This window comes from Notolabrus celidotus, chromosome 21 (assembly GCF_009762535.1).
Source record: "Notolabrus celidotus isolate fNotCel1 chromosome 21, fNotCel1.pri, whole genome shotgun sequence".
Taxonomy (NCBI): domain Eukaryota; kingdom Metazoa; phylum Chordata; class Actinopteri; order Labriformes; family Labridae; genus Notolabrus; species Notolabrus celidotus.
Genome location: NC_048292.1, coordinates 25447506 through 25474764, shown reverse-complemented (window position 1 = coordinate 25474764; position 27259 = coordinate 25447506). Strand labels below are relative to the sequence as shown.

Genomic DNA, 27259 nt, shown 5'->3' with positions numbered 1-27259 from the left:
TGAGGCAGCAGACCAGCAGCTCCTATATTCTGAAAGGTCAAATCTCTGCATTGTCAGTAAGTCTGGGGGATTTGAAGAGAGCAATAAAACAGCTGCATGTTGAAAAAAACATTTAACAAAATAAGTCTACGTCTGTAAGAATTCTTCTTCAGCACTTTCTAAATGAACTTGTCAGTATGGAAAGAAACTTTTTGTGGATCTACTTTTACTGGATGCATTTGCCGGCAAGGATTTCGTTGATTCCTGCCAGTTTTTCAGCTGCTGGCTGAAGCAATTTCATAACTGTCGAATCTTTAAGTCATTCAGACTCAAAAATGTTCCAAAAAGAGGCCCAGGTGGAAAAAAAGAGAGAATTCCCCTCAAAATAATGTTTGACTCATCAGCTCACCTCCACGCCAAACCTCCTCTGCAGCTTCAATATTATCTAATAACAAATTGGACTAACATCTCTTGTTTTCTTTGTAAATTATGTAATCATTTGTCAAGTGTCCTGTTCCGTCTCTCATCGGCTGATTTCTCCCACATTCACAGCCTGCCAGCTGCCCACATGGACACCACAGAGTGGAAATCACAGCTTGGCTGTGAGAGAAGTAAGAAACGTGCTCATCAACGTGTTCAGGATGAAAAACTGCAGCTGAAATCTGAACTCTCACAGGTGCTCACTTTTTCCTCATTCAGTAATGTCTGCTTTTAGGATCACAGGTGAGCACAGTGCCTGAAGGTCCACTGACATCACTGTGATCATACAGAGATCACACACACACGCCTACACACACACTCAGGGAGTTCCCCTCATGCTGCCAGTGTACATTACTTTCAAAGCACCACTGTCTGTCCTACATGATGTTCACCACTACAAAGACTTCAAAGGCCTGGAGCACCAAAGGGCATCACCTGCCTGTACTCTCCAGACTGATGAAAACCTGCATCTGACATTTATGACAAACACAGGCACGCTTACATAAACTGTCTGGATGATGTTACATTTCACTTTATTTTATCTTCCTTGACTGTTCCCCCATGTTTGTTATATTATATTATAACTGTTTACTACAACTTACGGTCATATCATATACCCATATTTATTTATTATATTGCTTAATCTGTCATTACTAGACCATAATCTCACCATGTCAACCTGTCACTACTGAAACTTTTGTAATACTGCCTGTAATTACTTCTATTTGATCCATTTGTATATATCTAGGGGTGTAACCATTCATCCACTACATCGATGTATTGATTTATATTCCTATGATCCAACTACATCGATCTGTGCTCGGCAAGTTGGCCTTCAGGACGACAAATATGGATCTAACATCGTTTTAAAAGGTAATAAATGGATTGTATCCATACTAGGAAATAACACATTAGATTTAATCACGGCAGACTTTATATGGATGTGTTTTTTTTACGCTTTTAATGATAAAGACGTTAAACGTTACTCAATTCAGGCTGCCTGTCTGTGACGTCATCGCCACGCGCCAGCAGACAACAAAACATAGCATGGTGGACGGAAGAGGAGAAGCCGGCGAGCGAGAAATGATCAAGCCACCATTGTGATGCAGTGTGTGGAAACACTGGCTTTTAGACGGAGATGTTCTAAACAAGTCGCTCACTGTTTGTAGGATATGTAAAGGTCAAGTAAAGTTACCACAGCAACACCACAAATCTATCCAACCACCTACTAAGGCGCCATGGGATTTCACATAACGCCGACCGTCCAGGCACCTCTTGCAGCGTTCATAAAGGTAACATCAGTTCTGCAGAAGCCTCAGGCCTCTCCTGCATGTTTAGTCTGAGACGAGGACAAAAACTCAGCTCGGGGCAAAAACATCAACATCAGGAATCTAGGACTGTCCAGTATCAAGGTCTTTATTTCAGTCACACTGGTTGAATTTTTGGCTAAAAACTTACTGAATGGATTTCAAGTCACTGAATCGTTTCAGATCGTATCGTTCTAAATGAACCAATATCGTCCTTTAATCGTATCAGCAACCACGAATCATGATACGAATCGAATCGTTACACCCTTATATATCTAAATTTGTATTCTATCTTTATTTACCTAGTTTTATTTTTACTTATTTTATTCTACTAATATTTTTTTTTTTATCCATATATTTTTGGCCTTTTTGCCTTTCTTTGTTAGGACAGCTGAAGAGAGACAGGAAATGTGGGGAGTAGAGAGCAGGGGAAGACATGCAGGAAATGGACGACCGGTCGGGAATCGAACCGGCGACCCCTGCGATGAGGACTGTAGCCTCTGTATGTGGGGCGCTTAGACCGCTAGGCCACCAGCGCCCCTTATTTCCCGTATTTCACGTAATTTAAACATATTCTTGATTGTACTTATGTCTGGGTTGCCGCAACAACTGAATTTCCCCCCAGGGATCAATAAAGTAACATCTTCTCTCTTATCTTATGATCCATAAGTCGTCTCTATTCTGTATCAGAGTCATTCTGTTTGTTATGCAGAGGCTGCAAGCTAAGACTTCAAGTATCTACCCGAAATATCTGTAGCTATTAGCACTGCCATCAGCCTTCAAGCACCCATTCCAGCTGAGACCCAGCAGAGTACAGTCACAAGCATGTGCTTGTGCAGCTCAGAGAACACACACAAACAGAGCATCAGTGCTGCTGCCCGGTGCAGTGGGCGCTCTTCACTGAAAGACCCTTTGTTTAGAGCCAGAGAGAAACTAAAAAAGAAGCTTCAGCATGACTGACCCAGAGGGGTGAGCTGAAATAACCTTGTTTGTGTCAGGGAGAGCACAAAAGGCTACAATGTTTATATTAATAGGAAATTACTGATAGCAATCAGTGGAAAAATGCTAGTGGGTGATGAAGTGATGTAAGAGGAAGCTGGGGAGAACACTTTAATGAGATTTTAGAGGAGACTCACAGCCGGATGCATCCCTCATAAACGTCTTTGGACGATCATTAAATATCTGATGAGGATATTTAGAAATCTTAATAAAAACTAAACTAGTTTGCATTCCCAGAAACTCCCTCTGTGTTTCAACAGCTGTGTAAACTCCACAAACACTGACACGTTCAGCTGAAGGTCTCCAGTTTACAGAGTCACTTTTAAAACCGGAACACCGGGAGAGAAGCATTCACGGTGGGCTGAGAGAAGACTACTGTTACAAGCTGCTAAATCAAGAGAATCACAGCTTCTTCTTTTGAAAAGTACACACATACAAAAAAGATAGAACAAATAAAAACTAATGAAAGAAAGAGAAATCAAGTGAATCACAGATGTGTGTGATGTTGTTGTGGACGGAGGGCAGAATAAACACACTGTGGTTAATCTACCAATCAGACACGTTCAGCATTGCAGGCCCAGCCCCCTGAAAGTCCCGGGACCTTTGAAAAGTACTTCCCCCCCTAGCAGGGGCTTTTTAGGGGGGAGATTATCTACCCCTGAACTAAATTTAGACCCTGGGTCGAAACGCACACAGTTCCAGAGTAAAGTTCCTCTGGTCGAAAACGCCTGATCTCGTATCCCACTGGGCCTGAGCAGGTGTATTTGAGCTACATGCTACCATTAACATGCTAACATGCTGATTGCGTTAGTTTGTTGGCTACATACTCATATTCCACCGGGCCTGAGCAGGTGTAACGTTTTTATAGATGTTTTTTGAACTCCAGTCACAGCATGGCAGTCAGGTTGAGGGAAAAGTTATGACGATTGGAGGAAGCAAATTTAAGATCATTTGTCTTTACCCTCATTGTGAGTAAAGCGACAAGTCTTCAACACTTGTCTGCTGAAAGTTGGAGGTAACAGTGTCACAGTACTTACAGATGTCATGTTCAAAGGTTCCAGTGATCACGACAACAGTTCCACCTCTGGATGACCCAAAAATAAAATATCTTTATACAAAATCTCATAAAATTACTTGCAGTACTTTTCCTGTTGGAAGGAGTTAAATCAGCCCATCAGAGGATGTCTAATGCTCAAGCCCATTGATGCAGCCCTGGAGCAGTCACACACTGTGGGGGGTTTTATATTTGAATGAGCTGCTCTTGCTGACTCACTGTAGGAAGGAAGCTGCGTTATAAATGGTGAAATTTGTATCACAATGTTCTCATCAAAGTGATAGAACAGTGCCCCCTCGCTATTAAGCAAACTCAAGACTTACCTATCTAGTCTCACTTTAAATTGAGTTTCATTCATTCTTATAACAGTCTTATTTATTTTGTTTTGTTTTGTTTATTTATTTATTATCTAGTTTAAAATGTTGTCACTTTTATTCTATTTTATTAATTTATGAATTTATTTATTCAATTTTAAGTATAACATCTTATTTTCTTTTAATGGTTTAATATTTGAGTGATTTATTATCTTAGAAATGTATTTTATTTTGGTGAGTTTAATTTCCTGTGTCGAGTTTTAACATCTTATTTTACCTCCAGTGTTTCCTCATTGAGATATCATGAGAGTGTTTCCTCAGTTCGTTCAGCAACTTCTTTTTTAATCTTTATTCTATTTACTTTAATTGTTTTTATTATTATTGTTGCATATATTGTGTTCTTAGCCTTAGGAGTGTGGGCTGGGTTTGAGGTCAGTGCTGGGGTTGGGATTAGGATGGGGGGGGTCTTTTTAAAATCTTTTCTTAATTGATTCTATTTTAAGTTGTTTTATGTACAACACTTTGTGTTACAATGCCATTATATGAAAAGCGCTTTATAAATAAAGTCTGATCGATTGATTGATTAAGCTTTCATCATCTACATGTGGACAGATTTGAGCAGCATCAGGCTGAGAGCACACAGCAGAGCTCTGCGCAGGGAGGGAGACGCAGACAGCTCATCTCCAATGAAAACCAGAGTAAACTGCAAGAAGATGCAGACCTTTATGAGTGTTCTTGGGCTTGGATATCATTAGGGAAATGTGTTTTGTGAATTTGAGCTTCCGAAAGAGAAGAGGGGGAGAATGATGTGTTGTTCTCGATGCTATTAGCGTCCTGCAATCCATTCAAACCCCTCTTGAGTGTTTACTAACAAAGCTCAAAGTAACACTTGACTAAGCAGCTGACGCAGATCCATGAAATATGGAATGGATGTCGACTGATTAGTTTTTAAGGACTTGATATTTATTCATGACGATTAAAGGGGCTCACACAACAAACATGCCAACAAACACAGCAGGGTACATCTTCCAGGAATGTTCTTTTTCCCCAAAAACAACAATCGGCCCTTTAGTTGTAAATATATTATCCATCTCCATCACAAGCCCGGCTGTTATCAAGGAGCTCTATGGGGCAAACAATCTCCCAAAGGCAGACATAAACAACAACAACATGATGCAGAGGAGGAATCAAGAAGGAGGAGAGGAAAGAGGGGATCTCGGGGTTTAATGGGAGTGATGGAAAAAATGGAGATAAAGATTGACAAGAGGAAGGGCGAGCTGGAGGGAAAACGTTATTTTTAGTTATGAACGCTGCAGTGTGTCCCAGATGAATACTCACACACACACACACACACACACACACACACACACACACACACACACACACACACACACACACACATACACAAACGTAAACGCAGCACGTGGCGCACCATTACCCTGTCGCTGGCTTGCCACATGACAAACACAAACACAAATCCCACAGGCCGCAGAACATACAGTGAACTGAGCGCGTGCACACACACACGCGCACGCACACACACACACACACACACACACACACACACACACACACACACACACACACACACACACACACACACACACACACACACACACACACACGCGCGTTTGAATGCACGCCCAGACACTCCAGTGTCATCTGTTCGCAGGAGGAGGGCGTGGTCCAATAGCAAAAATGCACTCTGCAGATAAATCTAATAATAGAATATGTTCATATATAATAGATGGGCATGTAGGTGTGTGAGCGTGTGGGGGTTAGCTTGAGGTCACACCAAAGGCAATACACTTCATCCATCTTCCATTTACACAACAGATCGAGGACAGGATAGATGATCCTCTTATCAGTTGTTCACACCAGCACTGTAATCAATCCACACACACGCACACACACAGTTAGGGTTGGAGAGGACTCAGGGGATGCAGGTATAATGCTCTCCTGCAATCTGGAGTCAGCGTATGTGGCGCACTTAAGCCGGTATACATATATGTGAGTGGGGGGAGTGTGGACTGCAGCAAATAAGTGCAAACAGAAGCTTGGCTTGAAGCAGAGGAGTTTGAAATGAACCACAGTCAAACATTCAAAGCCAAATATTCCTTAAAAGTGCAAAAAATGCAGATTTCAACATAACCAAAGGAATGAAATAATCATGTTTTTGAAAAAAGGGTTGATTATAATGGCACACCCAGAGTAAAAGTCGCCCAACTCTGCATTTCTTTTCACTTCTGCTGGAAGTAAGCAACCTTCGTCTTGCTGTTTCAATCTAAGGCTTAAAACTCTGCTGTTCTTGTTCAGTCTTAATGCTCTTATAAATCCTGTTGTTGCAGTTTTTGCCAATTAAAAACGATCCAATAAAAACTATTGCGTGCCACAAGAACTAAAAAGAAGACAGAAAATGTATCAACCATGTGTTAAACATGGTGGACGTATTTTAAAGCTGAAAGGAAACAGTGAATATTGTGAAACTGGTGACTTCAAAAGATGTTAAATGTTGATCTGAGGCTGAACGAGCAACTTCTGTTTTATTTTCAAAGAACTATTGCTCATTGTTGTTTGAGTACCAAGTAATGCAATTATAGCACATGCTTTCATAACAGAGGCAGACGTGAACAGACATTTTTTTCAAAAGTAAGCAAGCAAGCTATACGCCTACTCTTTTATTGCTTCAGTTTTTTAACACTGAAAAAATGTCTAAGGTTTTTAAAACTAAAGATATCACAATCAGAAATACTGTATTTATCCCAGAGGGGGAAATTCAGTTATTACAGTATGCTATTAAACAATATGTAAGAAAGTCAAAATATTAATACAATTATTTAATTTATTATCATCTTTTATATTAATTTCATTTGTATATGTGAATGCGTGTATATATGAATGTATAAACAGTATATATTTATTATTTCAATTTATGTATGTATGTATGTATGTATGTATGTATGTATGTATGTATGTATGTATGTATGTATGTATGTATGTATGTATGTATGTATGTGTGTATGTATGTGTGTATGTATGTATGTATGTATGTATGTGTGTATGTGTGTATGTATGTATGTATATATTAAGTATTATTATAGTTATTGTAATTAGTATTTTATTATATTTCTTTGTTTTTATTTTTTTTGCTTTATTTTTTTATTTAATTTTATTATTATTTGTTTTATTTTTGATATATATATAAACATATAACTGTTTAAAACATGAAAGATGTTTGAATAATGGACCTGTATTGTAAAGTTTGCATTTTGCCAATAAAAACAAATCTTGAGTAAAAAAAAGAAAGTCAATATATATATATATATAATATTATATTATATTATTTCATATTATATAAATAAAGTTAAGTAACGTAAGGTAAAATATTATATTATATTATATTACATTATATAATATAATATAATACAATATAATACAATACAATACAATATTGCTTGTGATATAAATAGGCTTGTCCACAGCCTTGCCACTTCCCGTCTGGACTACTGCAACTCTCTCCTCTTCGGCCTCCCTCACAAATCCCTCCATAAACTCCAACTGGTCCAGAATTCAGCTGCCAGTATCATTACCCAAACCCCCTCCATCCACCACATCACTCCTGTCCTCCAACAGCTCCACTGGCTCCCTGTTCTGTTCCGTATTCAGTTCAAAGTCCTCCTGTTAACAGCCGAGCATTCAGCCGCTGTGCTCCCCGTCTCTGGAACTCATTGCCACCTCAACTCAGAAACACAGATTCTTTCCCCCATTTCAAATCACAACACAACTCCAATTGCACTGTCGTTTTGTTATTGTTTCTATTTTTCTTACCACTTTGTTAGTTTATATTGTTTTCATTTTGACTTTGATTTTGTTTCCTTTAATGTAAATTTGTGTGTATATATATATTTGTGCGGTGTCCTTGAGTGCCGAGAAAGGCGGCATTAAATAAAATGTATTATTATAATTATTATTATTAAATATCAGTCATGTTAGATTGTAATGTGCACAGAATAATGGATGTTATATTAAATTGTTTTTCTTTATCAAATGTGATATCTGTATTATGTATCGGCCACCCACCCTTGAAAACAGATATCTGTCGACTACTATTGGAAACATCGTGAACACACATTTTGGGGTTTTGATACATATATCAGGTTATTTATTTATATTGTTCTACCATTTAAATGCAAAGAACTTTCAAATACACCTATTCTTAGATGCAAGCCAAGCCTGAACCTCCCTGCTGTGGATAATATGGAGGCACGCTGACATCACGTCGGTCCCTATAGGTGTTCTTTGGGCTAAATTACACAGATGGAAGCCATAACAGTGGTAATAACAGGGTTTGTAGGCAGCTAATGCTATTCTAGTCATCCAGCACAGTCCAGTGTTTGGTCCTGTCACTGCTGATGACCCCCCTTGCATTTATATACAGTCACTGTGTTGTTTGTGTAGTGAAAGTGGTTGTTATCTAGCACTGTCTGCTGCGCATGAGGGGCGTTTTTATTGCACGTGAATGGTGTTCGTTTGGCTCTGTTTGCAGCGTCTGACTGTATAAACAAGCTATTTGCTGTGACTGACTCTGTGCTGAGCTCTGTCATACGCTGAAGCCCAAGATGTTTCTTAATCTGGCACACAAAAACTGCCATCTGATGCTCTGAAAATCATGTTTTACCAGAAAAACAACCAAAAAAAAGTCTTCAATGGCTGTGGATTTATTTTGTTAGAGAAGCATGAATCACCTGCTGTGAATGTTCTCTCTACTTCTCCCTGCTGCTGCTGCTTCACAGGTATACAATACAATGCCCCCCTGTTGTGACTGTGAAATCAACACTCTCCTTCTCCTCTGTCTCTTACATAACCCTCCTCTGTCATCCACACCAGACTAACGAGGGATAATGAGAAGCTTCCGGTCTGTCCTAAATGCACACACACACACACACACACACACACACACACACACAATCACAACGTACAGGAATGTGTGTTTTCCTGTCTGGATGTTTGGTTGCTGTACCCAAACACTCATCTGGAGATGGCACATTCCAAAGGAGAGAGATGGGAGGCTGTGTGAGCTCAAGATGTCACTTAAAAACACACAAACACACCAACAGACGCACTCAAATACTGTGTTCCTGAGTGTTTGATGCAAATTATATCACACTGACAGAAAAAGATGCTTCTGCAAGAGCCGCTTTGCTCTCTCATTAGGGTACTTTTTGTTTTTCAACATTTGGAACAGCGATGAAATAATATGAAAATTATCTTTCCTCCCCCCCAAAAAGCCTATGAATGGAGCATATTCACTCAGATATTGGCATAATTTAATTATTTTCATATGAAAAGCACGGGGCAGATTTGCCCGTACAGGTTTTGATGTCTAAATTAACGATCTATTGCTGCCAGTTAGGGTCATGAAAAGATGTCAACAGCAGCGTTAAAACTCAATTGAATCTTAGCAGTGACGGCTGAAGCTACACCCAGAAACACAAAACAACAAAAGCAACCCTCAACCACAGAGAGATAACTTAGGAAGGCCGGTCGACCAACACTTAAACCACCCTCCCTTTACAACCAAAACTCCTCCTCCTCCTCTGTGAGTCTGTTTTACGGCTTTCCACGGTGCATCCTCTTTCTCACGCCCCACCACTCCCCTGAACACCGTCTCCACATTCATTTCCATTCTCCCTGAGGCTTTTAGGAACAGGTGTTCACTCCCTGAGGTGCCCTGTCTGTTCCGTGTGTGTGTGTGTGTGTGTGCGTGTGTGTGAGGGTGAGTGTGAGCGTATGTGTTGCTCACGCTACCCAACAGAGGCTAGGATCTTTCCATTCTTTGTGCCAAACTAGGTGGGACTTCCCTGCCTAAGACATGGATGCAACACATTTCCCATGAATGCATTTCATCAAGCTAAATATTGCAGTGTCTTTCCAAGGTGTTGTGACACACTAAGCTTGTTAAACCGGGCACTTCTGATTGGTCGATTCTGGTTTACACATTGGATTTGTCATAAAAGAACACTTTGAAAAAGCCCTTTGTCTAGTCAGGCAACTGGACAGGGAGGGCTGTCACATTTGTTTACAAAGTTACAATGTACATCCAGCAGCCAGTAAGCCTAGCTCAGCCCTGGAGCCTAACGGCAAATCACTGGGCCGGTACTATTGGGCTTATATGGGCCTATCATGGACATCAGCATCAGCATCAGCATCAGCATCACGTATTTTGGATACCTTCCTTTGACAAATGTATCTTGAAGGGATGCACAGTTTATATCAGTCTGATAAATGATCACAGTTAAAAGGAATATCTCCTTATCATTATTCATGCTGACGATACAATTGTTACTAATAAAAACAACCAATGCAAACTGCTTTTATTTGCTTATCAACAAGCCTACAATACAGTAAGTAGGCAGTAAGCAATGAATCATTAGAAGAAGAACAAGAGCAGCTGCAACAAGCTAGCAAGATAATAAAAATGGCGTCGCCTGTGTGGATGTTTTTCCCTTTTTCAGATAACACAATTATAATTTGCGAAACAATGTGAAAAAAGTGCTTTGCAAAAGGAGGAGGAAAAATTCCTTGAGTTCTAAAACATCTACACTTTGGAGTCAAGATACGATTCGATTCGATTCAATTTGATTCGATACAATAGCTCAGTGGCACGCCCTTATCGCCAGCTTATCAACTCTCTGCTGTCTTTTTAAATGTGTCTCTCTCTCCAGCTAGTTCCTTCTTGCATTTATGGCGAGCATCCCTCCACCTCCCTATCTCTGATCGGTCTCCGCAAGTCTTCAATTCCTAGAATTCATCAACCACCACCACCAGTGTCTGGACTCTAGGGGGATTTCTTCTGCTGCCAAATTCACACATCCTACGCTCACAACATTATCCCCATAGAGTCCTTACGCCAAAGATTTCAGTCAAGTTTCATTATTCACTAAATTATAATAAATAACACTTAATCTTCAAACTATGTCTCTCCTGATTAAACTGCAGTTAGCATTATATCCCAGTGCCATAGACGCAGTTTGAGACCTGCAGAAATACTGTTAAAAATGGCCCAAAGCTAAAGCAATTAATGTCAAAAACACTGGATCTACAGCACTTGATGACCCACCCTTATTAGAGGTAGACGACTGAGGATTTGGTTCGAAAAATCCATATAAAGCATCCCTAGTATTTGGATCATAACACAGAAAACAATACACATTCTGGCTTTCCCAGGGTTGGGGAAAACACTATTTATTTGGGTTTGCACTGGTTGTCTGGCAACCTTATGGTCACAACATGTCTCTGAGAAGTAAGGAGTATACTGGCACATAAACCCTGTAGCTGTTTCTCTCTCTTTCTCTGCCCAAGATTAGCTAACCAGCTGCTAGTGGTAGCTTCACATTTACTGAACAGACAAGAAAGCAAATAGAAATGTCTTTTGGAATCTGTTGCTGGTGTAAGAGCACATGTTCATTCTGTGTGTGCTTCACGGTTTTATATTCATTTTCATTTTGGTCAGAATTGGACCATTTTATTCTTTTTTCAACCCGAGAATCAAAACAACTGATTCGGTTTCTTCCTCAAGGTAACTTCCAGAGGTACAGCTGGTTGTTCTCTTACCTCTTCATATTTGAGTTTTCTATCAATGACAGTCATGGCTCAGTTCATATTCAGGCTCCTTTGTCTCAGCTGCTATCATGTAGGGGTGTTGCATTGATCTGATTAGACCAGATTAATCGTGCCTGGCCTGGAAATTGATCTGACCTTTCCAATAGCGATGAATCAGAGACTTACTGCAGCTAATACAGTGAAGGGCATTACAAACAAACCTTGGAGGAGGATGGGAGCTACACTTGTGATAAAATTAATTAGACCAGCTAAATTAAGAAGCAACAAGAGCTCAATGTTTGGTCCAATTTTCATGTTTCCTGTGAACTTTTAATGCACTTTCTTGGCAACGATCGTAGATAATGCCTGTCTTGAGGCAGTGATTAACCCCTTGAGAAGAAAGGCAGATAATTAGAGATTATCACTGGAGATTATGAAGGGAACTCGCTCTCTTTTCTGCAGAGCCTGTCACTTCATGGAGGCAGCAGCATAAAAGATGGCGATCAAGACAAGGCGGTACAGCCTGTTTCAATCCCAGCATCCAGTTTTAATCCAATAATAGCAAGACAGCAACGCACAATCTCACAGTTAATTGAGTGAGATAAAGCAAACTAAACAGCAGGTATAATCCTGCCTTTGTTATGGTCATGTGAGATTCGGAGACGTGATGTTAGATTGTTTCAGAGAAGCAGGCAGATGGTAAAGGGTTGTGTAGGACGGAGTGTACTGAACAGCAGAATGTCAACTACAGCTGACTGTACTTGGCACAAACACTGTACCACTTATTCATGTCTCTGTCTGCACATGAAAACAACTATTCTAATCTTGTATTATGAAACCATTATCAAAAAGGGGCCTCTCTTTAGAAGCTCAACCAAAAATAACCAAGCAAGCTGTTCAATGAGTTACCAACCCTTCATAGATTGGGATTCCACTGCAGTGCATTAACATTCCTTCACTATCACTGTGCCTTGGTACCATTACCAACATCCCAACAGCATGATGCTACTGTGTGATTTTGCACTTACACTTACAGAGACACCAATTTGCCAATTTTACTGCATCAGATGCCGGCTTGGTGGCAGGACGACTTCACGCCACCATCACGCCTCTGTGACATTTACAGTACGCTGACAGCGAGGCGTCTCAGAGGCATAACAGTCAACTCTTAAACATGCAGTGTAAAAACGGGCTGTAAGAGTAAGCTGCATTGCATAATTTTCTGACAGTTGTAACATCTGTTATTAGACGGGCAGCCTGCAGTTTGTGAAAAGTGGATGGAATCTTTTTCCTCTAAGCACATCCCACTGATCTTGTCAAAGTGTCATAATATCCAGCTTTGTCTTTTAATTCAAATATTACACAATGAAAGTTCTTTCTAACTGTGAAGTTACAGAGTGACACAATATCTTATTCTGTTCTTGATTGGAAATGGCAATCTCTGGGTTCCATCTGTGCATGTTTGAGCTGGACTAATCCGAGAAATGAGACTGGTTGGACAGAGAACATCCGCTGGAACAAGATTCAACCAGAATCTTCTGTTTGGTGAATATTAAACTCATTACTTGCTTTTTGTGTGAGAAAAATGGAGGATTAAGTCTTTTCATACCAAGTTTTTACATTTCTAATCGTCATTCCTTTTTATTTCTCTACCCAAAAATAACTGTGAAAAATTCATGTGCAGACCTGACAGACCTGCCTAGGTTTGGCTCTGTGGTTACCCAGAGGCTATAGTCCTCAAAGCAGGTAGCCCAGGTTTTTTTCCAACCTGAGGCCCTGTGCCTCATGCCATCTCCAAACTCTATCATCCCAGTTTCCTACTCTCTCCTCTGTCCTATATCTCTGAATAACGGCATATAAGCCCCAAAATGAACATAAAAAATATGAATAATAAAATTGAAATGTCACCAGTAAGGAATAAACAAAGATAGGTTTATGTAGCTCCTATTGTCACAGGATGTAACTCCACTGCTGTGAGTGCTACCGCCAAATGCCTGTACAGTATCTCTGCATCAATGGTTGTTTGCTGGGTTAAGCCACTTTAAGTCCCTACTACTTTGATGTACATTATTTAATTACAAAACCAGAAATGTGACAGTCTTGGCTTTTAATAAGGGTTTTTTAGCCCGCAGACATTACTTTCACTTAAAGTTCCAGAAAGGAACTTTTGGATTGTGAGATTTTGGCGCCCCCTGTGGACAAAGTGATATCTCTTCCCTACTCTTGTACTGTAAACATCTAAGTTGTGTTTTCGCACTAAAAAATCTCTTCCTGTTGTCAAACATCACTCGTTGTGAATATTTACTCAGGAAAATGCAAACAAAGTCTATGTCTTGAGGCTGCTGGAAATCACCTCAACTGACACCTACCCCTCCAGCAGTGGTTACAGGTGTTAAAAACAATTATCTATTCAAGTTGAATCTCACCACCAGAGGTCTTGTTTGCTATTTTGGGTTCCAAAGAAGCATCATTATTCATTTCAGTCTGTATCATAACCATATAAAAAACTCCTCCCAGTAGCTTTAAGTTAACCAAACTAATCATTGAAATATTACTTTGGCATGAAGCCTAGAGAACAAACAAAGGACACATATGTTCCCTTTGAGCTCGTCACCTCTGGAGCATTTTAAAGGGACTTTTTGGATTAGTTGCCTGCAATAGCTGTTCATCAGTCTGTAAAGCTAACTTCATCTTGGGAGGCATACATGCAAATAAACAGCAGAATTATGTTTTCAGATATTAAACCTTATATTGGCACTTTTGAAAGCCATTCATTTTAGAAAACCAGAATAATGTTACTATCTATCAGTACAATGATCTAATTCAACACATGTTAACATTTCCTTTGTTTTTACATTCAGGGAACAAAGACTTCTCCACAACATGTCAAAACATTGAAATCAGATTTTGTCCCTCAGAAATATTTAATCCTAATTTACAAGAGTATGCTTTCAAATATGATGCCGATCTAACATGTTTATTTATATATTTCTTCATTCCAGTCCAATTTTATGATATTATGTAACATGATTTCCGTCTGTGCAGTACTTCTTAAAGCAGCCACTGTAAGCAACACGGGACGTAAAACCTATTACAAAGAGGAAAGGTTAAGCAGCATTAGCATTTTATTTGTCCTGATGTTATAACATCTATTTTAGGAACAGAAGACATGATCAAATCTGACTCAGTGTGTTCAAAATGATTATAAAGAAACAGAGAAAAACACCTCTCCACTGTGTTCAGGGTATTATTGTTTTGGTTCTGTGTGCATGTGTGTGTGTGTGTGTGTGTGTGTGTGTGTGTGTGTGTGTGTGTGTGTGCATGTGTGTTAATGAATATTTCAGGATCCTCTCTGTCAAACGACACCACCTGAGCTGACAGTGAGAGCTAACCACACGAGGGAAAGTGACTTCATGAATGAACTGCAAGTCTATTTATTTTTAAGTGTGACCTCTGCATTTGTGTGTGTGTGTGTGTGTGTCAATATATAATCCCTGTCTGCTGCTCTAACAATGCTTCTGGTTAATCTCCAGATTATGAGCCAATCCCAGTCACCTGACTCAATCCTCTGGACTCAACAAACACCTGGCAGTTTATTCTCAGGGCAGCTGGACTCTGACAAAACGTGACACTGAAACAAAAATACAGAGGTGGCTGTTTCAGTGTGTGTGTGGAGAGACAAAACCAAGTAAGGTGTGTGTGTGAGTGTGTGTGCAATGTGTTTGTGAGTGAGAGAAAACAAAGACAAGTTTAACACACACACACACACACACACACACACACACACACACACACATACATAGCCATCCTACAGGACGAAACATCTCTTCTGTTTTGCCACCCCAACACATTCACACCAAGATGACACATACACACACACACACACACACACACATTCACACAAGATGACACACACACACACACACACACACACACACACACACACACACACACACACACACACACACACACACACACACACACACACACACACACACACACACACACACAAGGGATGCCACAATTCTCAACAAAATATTGAACTGTTTGGTACGACATCCATGGTCCAATTCCTGCTTGAGAACTTTTTTGCGAGTGCCTGTGAGTCCACCGCCATGGACAGGGAAACTCATCTGATGTCCCCCATCTGTTTCTGAGCGCAGTTTGGAAGCTGATCATCAATGGCAGACATGTTGAACTCAACATAACTGCTGTCGAGCGATTGTGATGTAAAGAGGCAGGCTTTGAGCCTCCTAGCCAACAGCTACAGTGTTCCCGCCTGTCAATCAAGTCAGCTGTGCCTCTCATTGGAAGAATGGGTGTGTATGTGGTTTCCAGTACTTCCAGATCCAGCCTCAAGCAGACACTCAATGAACTGCAGTTTTTAACATTTATGCATAGGCTTCAATTCTCACGGTCGGAGGTTGCCGCTTGGTAAATATCCACTCACTGTGCGCTAAAGTTGGGAGAAGCTGATGATAGTGTCAGATTTCACTCATCACTTTGACCTGGCGAGCGGTGAGGAGAGGCATCAATATGTGGAAGACCCGCCATCCTTTAAATCAGGTAAATGGGGAACCAATAAATGACCATCTACGAATATCATCTTTTGTGTCACCTACTCAAATAAAAACATTTCCAACACGGCTGCACATGTAAGGCGTCATCACTCAGCCTCACCCCTGACAGGAGCAGGTAGTACTGTCATCAGAGTACCAACAGTCCCTCGCTGATGCCGTCTACCACACAGTACCCACTGGATCAGAGAGACTCCTTTTAAACCGAGGCAGTTCCAGGGCCGGTTCGGAGCACTCAATTGAAAACCGTTTTTTCGTGTTGTGAGTGAGCCGGCTCCTGGCCGGGAAAACCGGTTCCAGAGCGGCTCCAACTGTTTGCTGGTCTAGAACCCCAAACCGCTTACATCAGGGGCGAGGGGTGAGGTGGCTGTTATCAAAAAACAAACCAAACGTGTTTCCTCCATTGTTCTGCAGCAAAAAAAATTAAAAAGACTGATGAATTCCAAGGCAAAGCAGTGGTTGACCGAGGAGACAAGATGCCGTTGTCCACCATCATTGTTGTTTGCGCGGGAAAAGCGGGTAAATCTGACGTCATGACGTGCCTCTTCCATGGGCTCCAGCAGGCGGGTGCTGTGTTGGTTCCCAAGTTCAACCAGAGTGAGCACCAGCCCGGAACTACAACCTGGTTCGTGTTGGAAAAGAGGTAACACAAAACACATGGACAGTAGAGGGGTCCATTGCCAAGGATTTACAGAGATGAGGACTTTCGTCATCTAAAGAAAACACTGTATCCATGTAACAAAGCACCTCTCCCACATTTTTCCACACTGAGGTGATTCCCAACCTCTATGAAAAAACATGCAAAAGTATTGAAAACTAATTGTCCAAAGTCCAGAGATCTCACTACAGATAGTCGGACCTAGTCTGCAACCGAAAGTGACCCCACAGTGACGCTTCACCTTAGGTACGTTGGGAAATGGAGAGGGTAGTGCCGCAAGCCTGTCCCTAACCTTTCCCCAAACTTCTGATTTATATTGTTTAGATATGTGTATTTACTTGTTTTCTATCACATAATGTAACAGGAATATGTATAACAGGAAAAGCTTTTTTTCCCCTTGCTGTAACAGAACAATTCACTTAAAACTACAAAGAATTAAATACCAAGAAACACTCCCACGGCTCAGGCTGTTGGAACCGAACTGAATACCATGAACAAAACACCAAGGTATGTATTGAACTGTATTGTTGCATCCCTTATACACACACAAACACACACACTCACACACTCACACACACACACACACACACACTCACACGATGTTATAGCTACTTTTCCTGTGAAAAGGCAGACACACAGCAGCAGGCTCACAGAGGTGTTCCATGGAGCGTAACCTAAATGCTTCACATCTGAGTGCTAGAAAAAAAAAGCTGCGTGTATATAATATTCATATATGTGTGTGTACACGTGTATGTGAAACTGTGCATGAGTGTTTGTGTTTGTGTTTGTGTGTGTGTGTGTGTGTGTGTGTTTGAGAGAGAGAGAGAGAGAGAGAGAGAGAGAGACAATGAACTTAGACCACTCAACATTCCTCACATGTCTCACATAACTTTCCTTATTATTGAGTGTGTGTGTGTGTGTGTGTGTGTGTGTGTGTGTGTGTGTGTGTGTGTGTGTGTGTGTGTGTGTGTGTGTGTGTGTGTGTGTAGGTATGTATAAGTGTGTGTTCCTGCTGCACCCAGCCCACACTAATTGTACTTATTCTGAAGCCCTAGAATTAGCAAGACCCTGAAAAAGCCCAATAATTGCTACTTCACCTACATGATGCCCACCCAGTGGCAGTGAAGTGCAGTGGGAGGAAGACATTTCCCATCAGCCCCTGGGGCAGCTGGCAAATAAGCAGCAAGCCTTCCAGATTTGGCTGCATTCTACAGTTTTGGAGTTTTTTCAGTTCTTCCTTTCAGTGAAATAATAATACACGGATGGTATCATGGAGGGGAATGGAAGAAAGAGCTGTGAGGGTATGAATGCAGGCAAACTGACACACACAGAAAAAAGAGAAACATGTACAAAAACAGAAACATTCATAAACACAATCATAAACATATTCATACTCTGAGAAACATGCACTCACATGTATACAGGAAACACATTCATACTTAGAGTGCTGCAGCCGCTAACACACATCCAGACATGAAGCGATGCAGAGACAGACTAAATAAAAGATTACACACTCTAAAAAATAAACACTTTGAAAAACAAGTCAAAAAAAGACACAAACAAGGATCTGCACATGTAGGAAAACACACACACACACACACACACATACAGAAATGTACACACAACCCTCTGATGAATAATACATTGCACAAGTTGGAGTTATATAAAAGGCAGAGAAAGTGAGAGAGAAAGGCCGAGAGACATAGGAAACTGCTGGACTGGTTGTCAATGGCAACAGTGTTTTGGAGGCTGATCATCAGTAAAAGTGCATCAGCTCTGTTGCAAAGCATGCTGGGATACAAGCATGTTTTCTTAACCCAGGAGGATGCATAATACACTTCATGTCATGTCTCGCTTCTGCTTACAAATACTGTGTTTTTCAATGATATGAGGATCTGCACTTAAAGGTACAGTATGTCATTTTTAGCAGCATTTAGAAGAACTTACCAGACATGAAATATTGCATTCCGTTAATTTAAATCAGCTTATAATCCCCTTGTTGACTTAGAATGAGTCTTTTATATCAACTAGGAAACGGATCCCCTTCCTCCATCAGTGCAGCGCCATGTTTGTGTCGTAGCACACAACGGACAAACTAGTGATGCATTTTTGTTTACCGAGTGGCCGCAGGGAATGCATCGGTTTTGAAGATGGATAGACATCAAGGGTGTTTGTTGCATGTGAAATAATTTGAACTGATAGAAGTTTTTGATGGTAAAAATCTGACAAATGGAGGACCGTATTTAGCATTCATCAAAGGAGCTTTTTGCCCTTAAAGGCCACCGTCACTTCACTGACAGAGGGGTGAGCAGGGGAGCATTTCAAAGTAGAATCTGGCTTAATATTCTCATTTCCACGCACTGTACCTTTAAATTAATTATTTCTCATTGGCTACATTTGTTTTTATGCTTATTGGGAAGTCTTTTCTTGGAATATGCTCAAATACTTTATATTCACAAAATCAAAACAACTAAAAAAGGTTATATAAGACTATAAACCATGTGAAGTGAAGAAATTGAATCATGTTTAAACTTTAAAAATCTGATTATTCATTCATTATGCAAAAGAGGAAGACACAACATAACACAAAATAACTATTTCCCTGCATAAGTTATAAACTGTGTCATTTTAAAGTAGCATGGTGAACAGCATTTTGATCTGCAAAATAAACACAGTGCTACGTTGGCATTTTACCTTGTAATGATGTAATTCCTTGGACTATCTTCAAATGCTTTATATCCCTTAAATTCTCTCCAAGCTAAAGGTTATGTAAGTTTTCTTAGTTGTGCGATCACTAAGCAGGTCCAAATTTATAGGATTAACTGCTCTGCTCATCCGCATGCCCTTTTGATTCTGGCTTCAGACAAGGCCAACGCTACAGTAAAGAACATCAGAATAATTCAGCAGACAGGCAGAAAGCTGGTTCCCCCACGACGGCATAATGCCATCAAACACATTTCAATGATTTTCCTAACAAGCATGATCTCTGTTCCTGTCTCCTCGGTTCTGATTCTGCACACGTCAAAGGGGCAATCCAGTGATTTAGAGCCAAGTCTGAACAATATGATAGGATACATAATATGTGTGACGTGTTCAATGTTGCAATGGTAAGTGTAGTGTGATATCGTAACTAACAGTCACTATGTCTCTCTGCTGTTCTGTATGTCTCACACAAGCGGCAACCACCGGTCTCAAATTATGAAGCCTATGCCGAAGTGTTATAAACAACTTTTTTTCATATCTGTTTAGTTCTCTTTGTATTTGGAGCCTGTCATGTCTTTTAATGACTCATTTGTTAGCCATAGACACCAAACTGGCTACGTTTGCAGTGGTGTTTTTACTGATTTTGTTCCTGTCTGTGTCCGGAGATCCTGCGTGTATCCATGGTAACATTGTTTACATACGAGATCAGCTGTTAGCTGCCCGTAGCATGTTGATGCTAAACGATGCTAGGCCCGATGTTCCCTGCGAGCTGAGGGGAAGGAGGCAAGGACGACGTGCTGGTACTGAGGTGCAAGCTTAAAAAGACAACCTGTCCTTCAACCCAACGTTATGTGGAATGTAAGATCTATCTATGATAAGGTGGACGAGCTAACCCAGCACCAGAGGGAATACTGGCAGAGTAGCATCATGCTAACAGAGCTAACACCGGACATGAACACCACATTGGAAGGATTTCACCTGCTGTGGGCGGACAGGATACAGGAGAGCAAGACTGAACTAACTGGGGAAGAAGGCCAGCTCAGTCCTGGACCCTGTGGAGGAGGTGGCTGACAGGAGGATTATGGTCAATCTGTTGTCTTTGATGAACATTTCATTTTTAGATATATATTCTGATAGATTAGATATATATTGACATAGAGTGGTCTAGACCTCCTATGTTTGTAAAAGCGTCTTGAGATAACATTTGTTGTGATTTGGCGCTATACAAATAAAGATTGATTGATTGATTGATTGATTGATTGATTGATTGATTGATTGATTGATTGATTGGTTGATTGATTGATTGATTGAGTGTCCACTTGAGGCTGGCTGCAGAAACACCAGAAACCACATACACACCCATTCAAAAAAGACAATCTTTACAGCAGAAATAAACATGTACATGTAAACATGACTGGTTCAAAAAACAGCTTGGCTCCACGTAGCTAATCTCTCAATCAGCACACACTGTACAGGGGGTGAATTTTTATTATGAGTTTTTGCCCATCTAAGGACATGACTGACTTGACTGACAGGCGGGAACACTGTAGCTGTTAGCTAGGAGGCTCAAACCCTGCCGCTTTACCTCACACTACCTCGACAGAAGTTTGGTTGAGTTCAGCATTAAGAATATGGCTGCTTCCGCCGATTGGCTTCAAAACAGCGCTCAGGAACAGATGGTTGATGTCACGGATACTACGTCCATTTTTTATACAGTCTATGGTTTGGTTTGTCACGTGTCCTCAATGCAGTATAAATCCAGAGCGTAGGTCTTTTTCATCACTCAACTGGAACCAATTCATCTGAGGGTATTTGACAGCTGGCCTAAGCTTCATACAGCTGCATCAAAACAGTGAAAGCATGATTATTATACCCAGAACTATACTCGTGGTAAGTGAGCAAGCATGTTAATTTTGCGGTTTATTGTGTGGACTCATTCAGCCCTGGACTTTGATAAACTTTGGGGACTCAACAGAGACAGTTTAGAAAACTACACAGTCATTAAATGAAGAAGAGGCTGACGTCTTCTAAAACAAATCCATGAAAACCCCGGCTGACATAATCCGCCATTCTTGTAACAGACGTGCCACGCTACCTACTTTCACTTCAGATCTTTCACATCACGGCACCTTTATTATGTAAACCGAAACTACCACACATCTCAAAACATAACTCCACATCTGCACTCAACTGTACTGTACCCACTCTCATCCGTCCCAGGGGAGGAAAGTGAGAAAGACTGCGAGCGAGTGTGTGTGTGCACACATGCTCACAGAACACACTCTCGTGTTCCTGCTGTATGCAACATAATGCAGAGACAGATCAATACATGTGCTGCTATATGGCCCACAGACACGGGAGAGAGGGGGCTGTCAGGGTAATTACTTTGTCCTCTGGGGGTGTATCACTCTCACAGTCAACAGCCTAGATTTCAATGTGGGTCAATACACACATTCATACACACACAGCAACACAAATGAGGGTCCAGTTGTTCCAGATGAAGGGTGATGGAAGGAAATCCAGGTCAAACAGGAAGTGGAAAAGAGCCAAAATGCATCATGGGGCATTCAGGGGCAGAATAGGGTGATAAGTGATCGATATGGCCATTTGTCATCTTCTGTTCATTCATACAGTGATGATAGAGTACTATCATGACATCCTGACCGACAACTGTAGAGGAACTTAAATAATGTTTCTGATGGAATGGAATAAGAAGCATTTTACAGATTGTTTAAGGACTTAAGTCAACCCAAAAGCAAATCACTAAATACAAGGCGTGTGATGATTCATCCACAACATCGATGTACCAATTTATATTCCTATGATCCGACTACATCGATCTGTGCTCGGAAATAACACATTGGATTTAAGCACGGCAGACTTTATATGGATATGTTTGTTTTTGGCACTTTTAATGATCAAGATGTTAAACGTTACTCAATTCAGGCTGCCTGTCTGTGACGTCATCGCCACGCGCCAGCAGACAACAAAACATAGCATGGCGGACGGCAGAGGAGAAGCCGGCGGGTGAGAAATGATCAAGCCACCATTGCTGTCCAGTGTGTGGAAACACTTTGGCTTTTACAAAGACGGAGATGTTCTAAATAAATCGCTCACTGTTTGTAGGATATGTAAAGGTCAAGTAAAGTTACCAAGGCAACACCACAAATCTATCCAACCACCTACTGAGGCGCCATGGGATTTCACCAAGCGGCAACCTCCGGTCTAAAAATATGAGTCCAATGTGGAAGTCTTAAAAGCTGCAGTTCATCAAGGATCCACTTGAGGCTGGCTCCAGAAGTACTGGAAGTCACATACACATGAATGGGAAAAAGCCGATCTTTACAGCATTAATAAACATGTTTACAGCCTGGTACAAAAGACCAGTGTAGTCTGGATAGCTCATTTCTCGATGTCCTCTCACTGTGAGGGGGGTGAATTTTTTTCTAACGCAGCAATTTTGAAGATATTGAGATTACGAGTCTTCCAATGAGAGGCACAGCTGACTATGGGAACACTGTAGCTGTTGGCTAGGAGGCTCAAAGCCCGCCTCTTTACGTCACACTGGCTCAACAGAAGCAATATGGCTGCCGCCGCCGATTGGTCTCAAAACAGCGCTTCAGAAACAGATGGGTGATGTCACGGATACTACGTCCATATTTTATACAGTCTATGGATTTCACACAACGCCGGCCTTCCAGGCACCTCTTGCAGCGTTCATTAAGGTAACATCAGCTCTGCAGAAGCCTCAGGCCTCTCCAGCATGTAGTCAGAGACGAGGACAAAACTCAACAACAGTAATCTAGGACTGTCCAGTATCAAGGTGTTTATTTCACACTGGTTGAATTTTTGGTAAAAAAGTTACTGAATCAATTTCAAGTCACTGAATCGTTTCAGATCGTATCGTTCTAAATGAACCAATATCGTCCTTTAATCGTATTGGCAACCATGAATCATGATATGAATGGTTGTTAAAAAGAATCATTACACCCCTAGTGAGTACAGACACATGCAATGGTGTGTTTGTGTTTGATCCAGTTTCCTGTACATTCAAGTGTCTGCAGAAACGTGTACATTTCTATCTCTTAGAAGTACATACAAGCAGGACTCACACTGCTATCTCCCACATCATGTCACACATAGCATGGAGAACTGGCAAGACTGCTCAAAAGTATGAATCATCCATCATCATTTTCAAGTAGGTGAACATTCATGAATCACACACTTCACACGTCTTTCAAGTCAACAGGAGGAAATGCCTTCAGGTGGTTCTTTCATTGCTTTCCATATGACTTGCATGTGGCAATTACGAAACCAAAGGAGCTATAGTATTTAATGAAGTCATATTGAGCACAAAAACATCTAACTTGTGATATAGGTTAATGCTTGAGTTCATCATTCACTGTAAAATGAACACAGCAGCTTTGTATCTGATTGTTTTGCTGTCTGAGATGAGTAAATATCACTGTATTAGTGATGTTATCAATCAATCAATGCTACAGGGACCCTCTTCTCTCTGTAGATGGAAGTCCAGGCCTTTATTCGTACAGTTTGGGATTAAAATGTACAATAAGGCTCCTGTCTCTTGGGGAAGCCTGGCTGCCAACACGTTATGTAAACAAACAGCATACTGAACCAGAATAAAGATGAAGGGTTTTAGATATACACGAGGAGCAAACAAACAAGTTCTCAGAGGAAAGATCAAATTAAAGGTTGCAGTGAATTATTGGATGCATGTGGAGTCTGTCTGAATAACTCTTCGGCTATCGTTTCCTCTGTGTTGTCATTTGCTGCTCAATGTTCGTCCTCAACGCCCGATAGACATGTAACGTCACGGAGTCCATTATCGGACAGACCAAACCTTGTCCAAACATGACATTTAAGAAATGTACCTGAAAAATGTTGAATTCCGTCGTTTCAAGCCGACTTTCCGGAGCAGTCAGGCCCGCCGGATGCCCTCCTCCTCCGCTTTATCCGCCCACTGAAGTCCTGAACCAGCTCGGTCTGTGCTCGGTTCCTGTTCGACAGAGAAGAACTGTCCTCCGAGAGAGAGCTGAGAGGGGTGTGAGGACGGACCACTGAGACCGAACCCCCAAAATGTCGTTGGTGTGTCGGTGTGTGCTGTCTAAAGAGGCTGGAGGAGGATCTGCTAGCACAGAGGAGACGGGAGGGGTGCACATAAGCTCTGGTCAAGTTTACATTGTGTTCGACAAAAGGATATCCGGGAGATTTTCAAAATAAAAGAGTTCTTTCTTCGCGCATGAACTTTCCTATCAAAAGTGTAAAAATAAAAGCTCCAATAATAAATCCTTCAGACTAGATTCCATGTATAAAACATTCAATGGTTAATGGAATGAGAGTAGTTATCAAATTCTATTGGTTCAATAAAGGGTGGTTAGATTAATTGATTAATTGATTAATCCGCTTTAAGATTATGTTTATCTCATGTAGCAGAACAGTGGACTCTGGAATACATTATTGCTAAAAATAAATCGTAGTTTTGTTACAATATTTTACATGAAAATGTGGCCTTATACAAATAATATTTTTTTTTTTTTTTAAATCTCCAAGAGTTAGTTATATGTTTGGTAAAGGTTTGAAAATTTCTCCCAAACTACCTATTTATACTTTTGTTGTCCCACAATAATTACTATATATTTACAATAGTATATTAATGTTTGCTAATCTTTAGAATATACATTTCATTGTGTTATATATTTATTAAAAACATTATCAATGTATTTTGGATTTTTTTGAATATTTAGTAATATACAAAACATCTCCATGAGGATCTACACAGAATACATTATTAAATTAAGCAAGTAGAAAATTGGGAGAGTGACTTTAAAATAGTATTGACAAAAATGTAAGCAATTTAATATTGAGGTTGGATGGCGCAACCTGCTGGATGAAACCTGTAGCCACCTTAGTGTGTCCAGATATTAATAATAAGTATAAATACATCTAAATTAAGAGAACTATTTTAATTTGCAAAATTAGAAAAAAATAAATATATAAAGTGCTGTCAGTTCCTTCAGGAGGGGCTGATATAATTTGATATATGATATTTCCTATTAAAAGTTTAAAAATAAAAGCACAAATAATAAATCCTGCAATTTAGGTTCCATATATAAAAACACTCAATGGTTATTGGAATTAAATTAGTCAAATATATTAAAAAATCGAATTATTCTATTGTATCAATACATTCTGGCTGGGTGGTTAGATAAATAATTAATTAATCCATTCATTAGATTATGTTTATCTCATGTAGCAGAACAGTTGACTCTGGCATACTTTATTGCTTTTTAACAAATCATATTTTTGTTACAATATTTTACATATAAATATGGCTTATACAAATACTAAATTTATAAGAAAAAAATCTCTTAGTTAGTTATATGTTTGGCAAAGGTTTGAAAATCTCTCCCAAACTACATATTTATACTTTTGTTGTCCCACAATATTTACTGTATATGTACAATATTATATTAATGTTTGATAATCTTTAAAAATATACATTTCATTGTGTTATACACTACCAGTCAAAAGTTTGGACACACCTTCTCATTCAATGGTTTTTATTTATTTTAATTATTCTCAACATTGTAGATTAATACTGAAGACATCAAAACTATGAAATAATCTGGTTTTGCCATAATCTGGATTACAACAGTAGTCAAAGAGGGCTATCCATTGTGTACTAACCCTACCTCTGAACAACACAACTGATGGTCTCAAACACATTAAGAAGGCAAGTCATTCTACAAATGAACTCTTGATAAGGCTCATGTTAATTAGAAACCGTTCCAGGAGACCACTTCATGAAGCAGACTAAGAGAATACCAAGAGTGTGCAAAGCTGTCATGAAGGAAAAAGAGGGATACTTTACAGAATCTAAAATATAAAACATATTCTGCTTTGTTTAAAACTTTGTTCCTTCAATAATTCAGTATTAATCTACAGTTTTTAAAATTATTAAAATAAATAAAAAACAATGAATGAGAAGGTGTTTCCAAACTTTTGATCGGTAGTGTACATACAAAAACATTATTTATAAATGTATTCTTAATTTTTTAATTGAAGATGTAGTAATACAGTACAACCATCTCAATGTGGATGTAAACAGAATACGTTATTAAATTAAGCAAGTAGAAAATTGGGAGAGTGACTTAAAAATGGGATTGACAACAAAGTAAGCAATTTAATATTATGATTGGATGGCGCCCCCTGCTGGATAAAACCTGTAGCCACCTTAGTGTGTCCAGAGTCTATGGTCCAGACATTATAATAAACATCGCTTTTAATCCGTATAAATACAACAGAATTTAAAGAATTACTGAAATTTGCAAAATTAAGATAAAAAAAATAAATAATTGCCATTAGCTCCAACAGGTCTCATTTATGTACGACAAAATTTTCAACCTTAGTTAAATAGCTGTACACATCTGCAGCCATCTATACAGTAGAGGTACAATATAATATTTTTGAGAGCATATAATGTTTTGGATTGATGTTGAAATATAGATATGTGTGTGTGTGTGTGTGTGTGTGTGTGTGTGTGTGTGTGTTTGTGTTGTCAGAGT

At 39.9% G+C, this 27259-nt stretch overlaps 1 protein-coding gene across 2 annotated transcripts in view; it reads right to left on the bottom strand.

Moving 5' to 3' along the window:
* The window catches only part of cdk17 (cyclin-dependent kinase 17), a 76034-nt gene extending 51148 nt beyond the window's left edge, over positions 1 to 24886 (bottom strand). The window contains exon 1 of one of the 2 annotated variants that reach the window (XM_034673343.1): positions 24566 to 24886. The gene's annotated coding sequence lies outside the window, so the exon portion shown is untranslated. The remainder of the gene's footprint in view (positions 1 to 24565) is intronic. The other variant, XM_034673344.1, reaches the window with a different exon arrangement.
* Positions 24887 to 27259: the final 2373 nt, after the last annotated feature.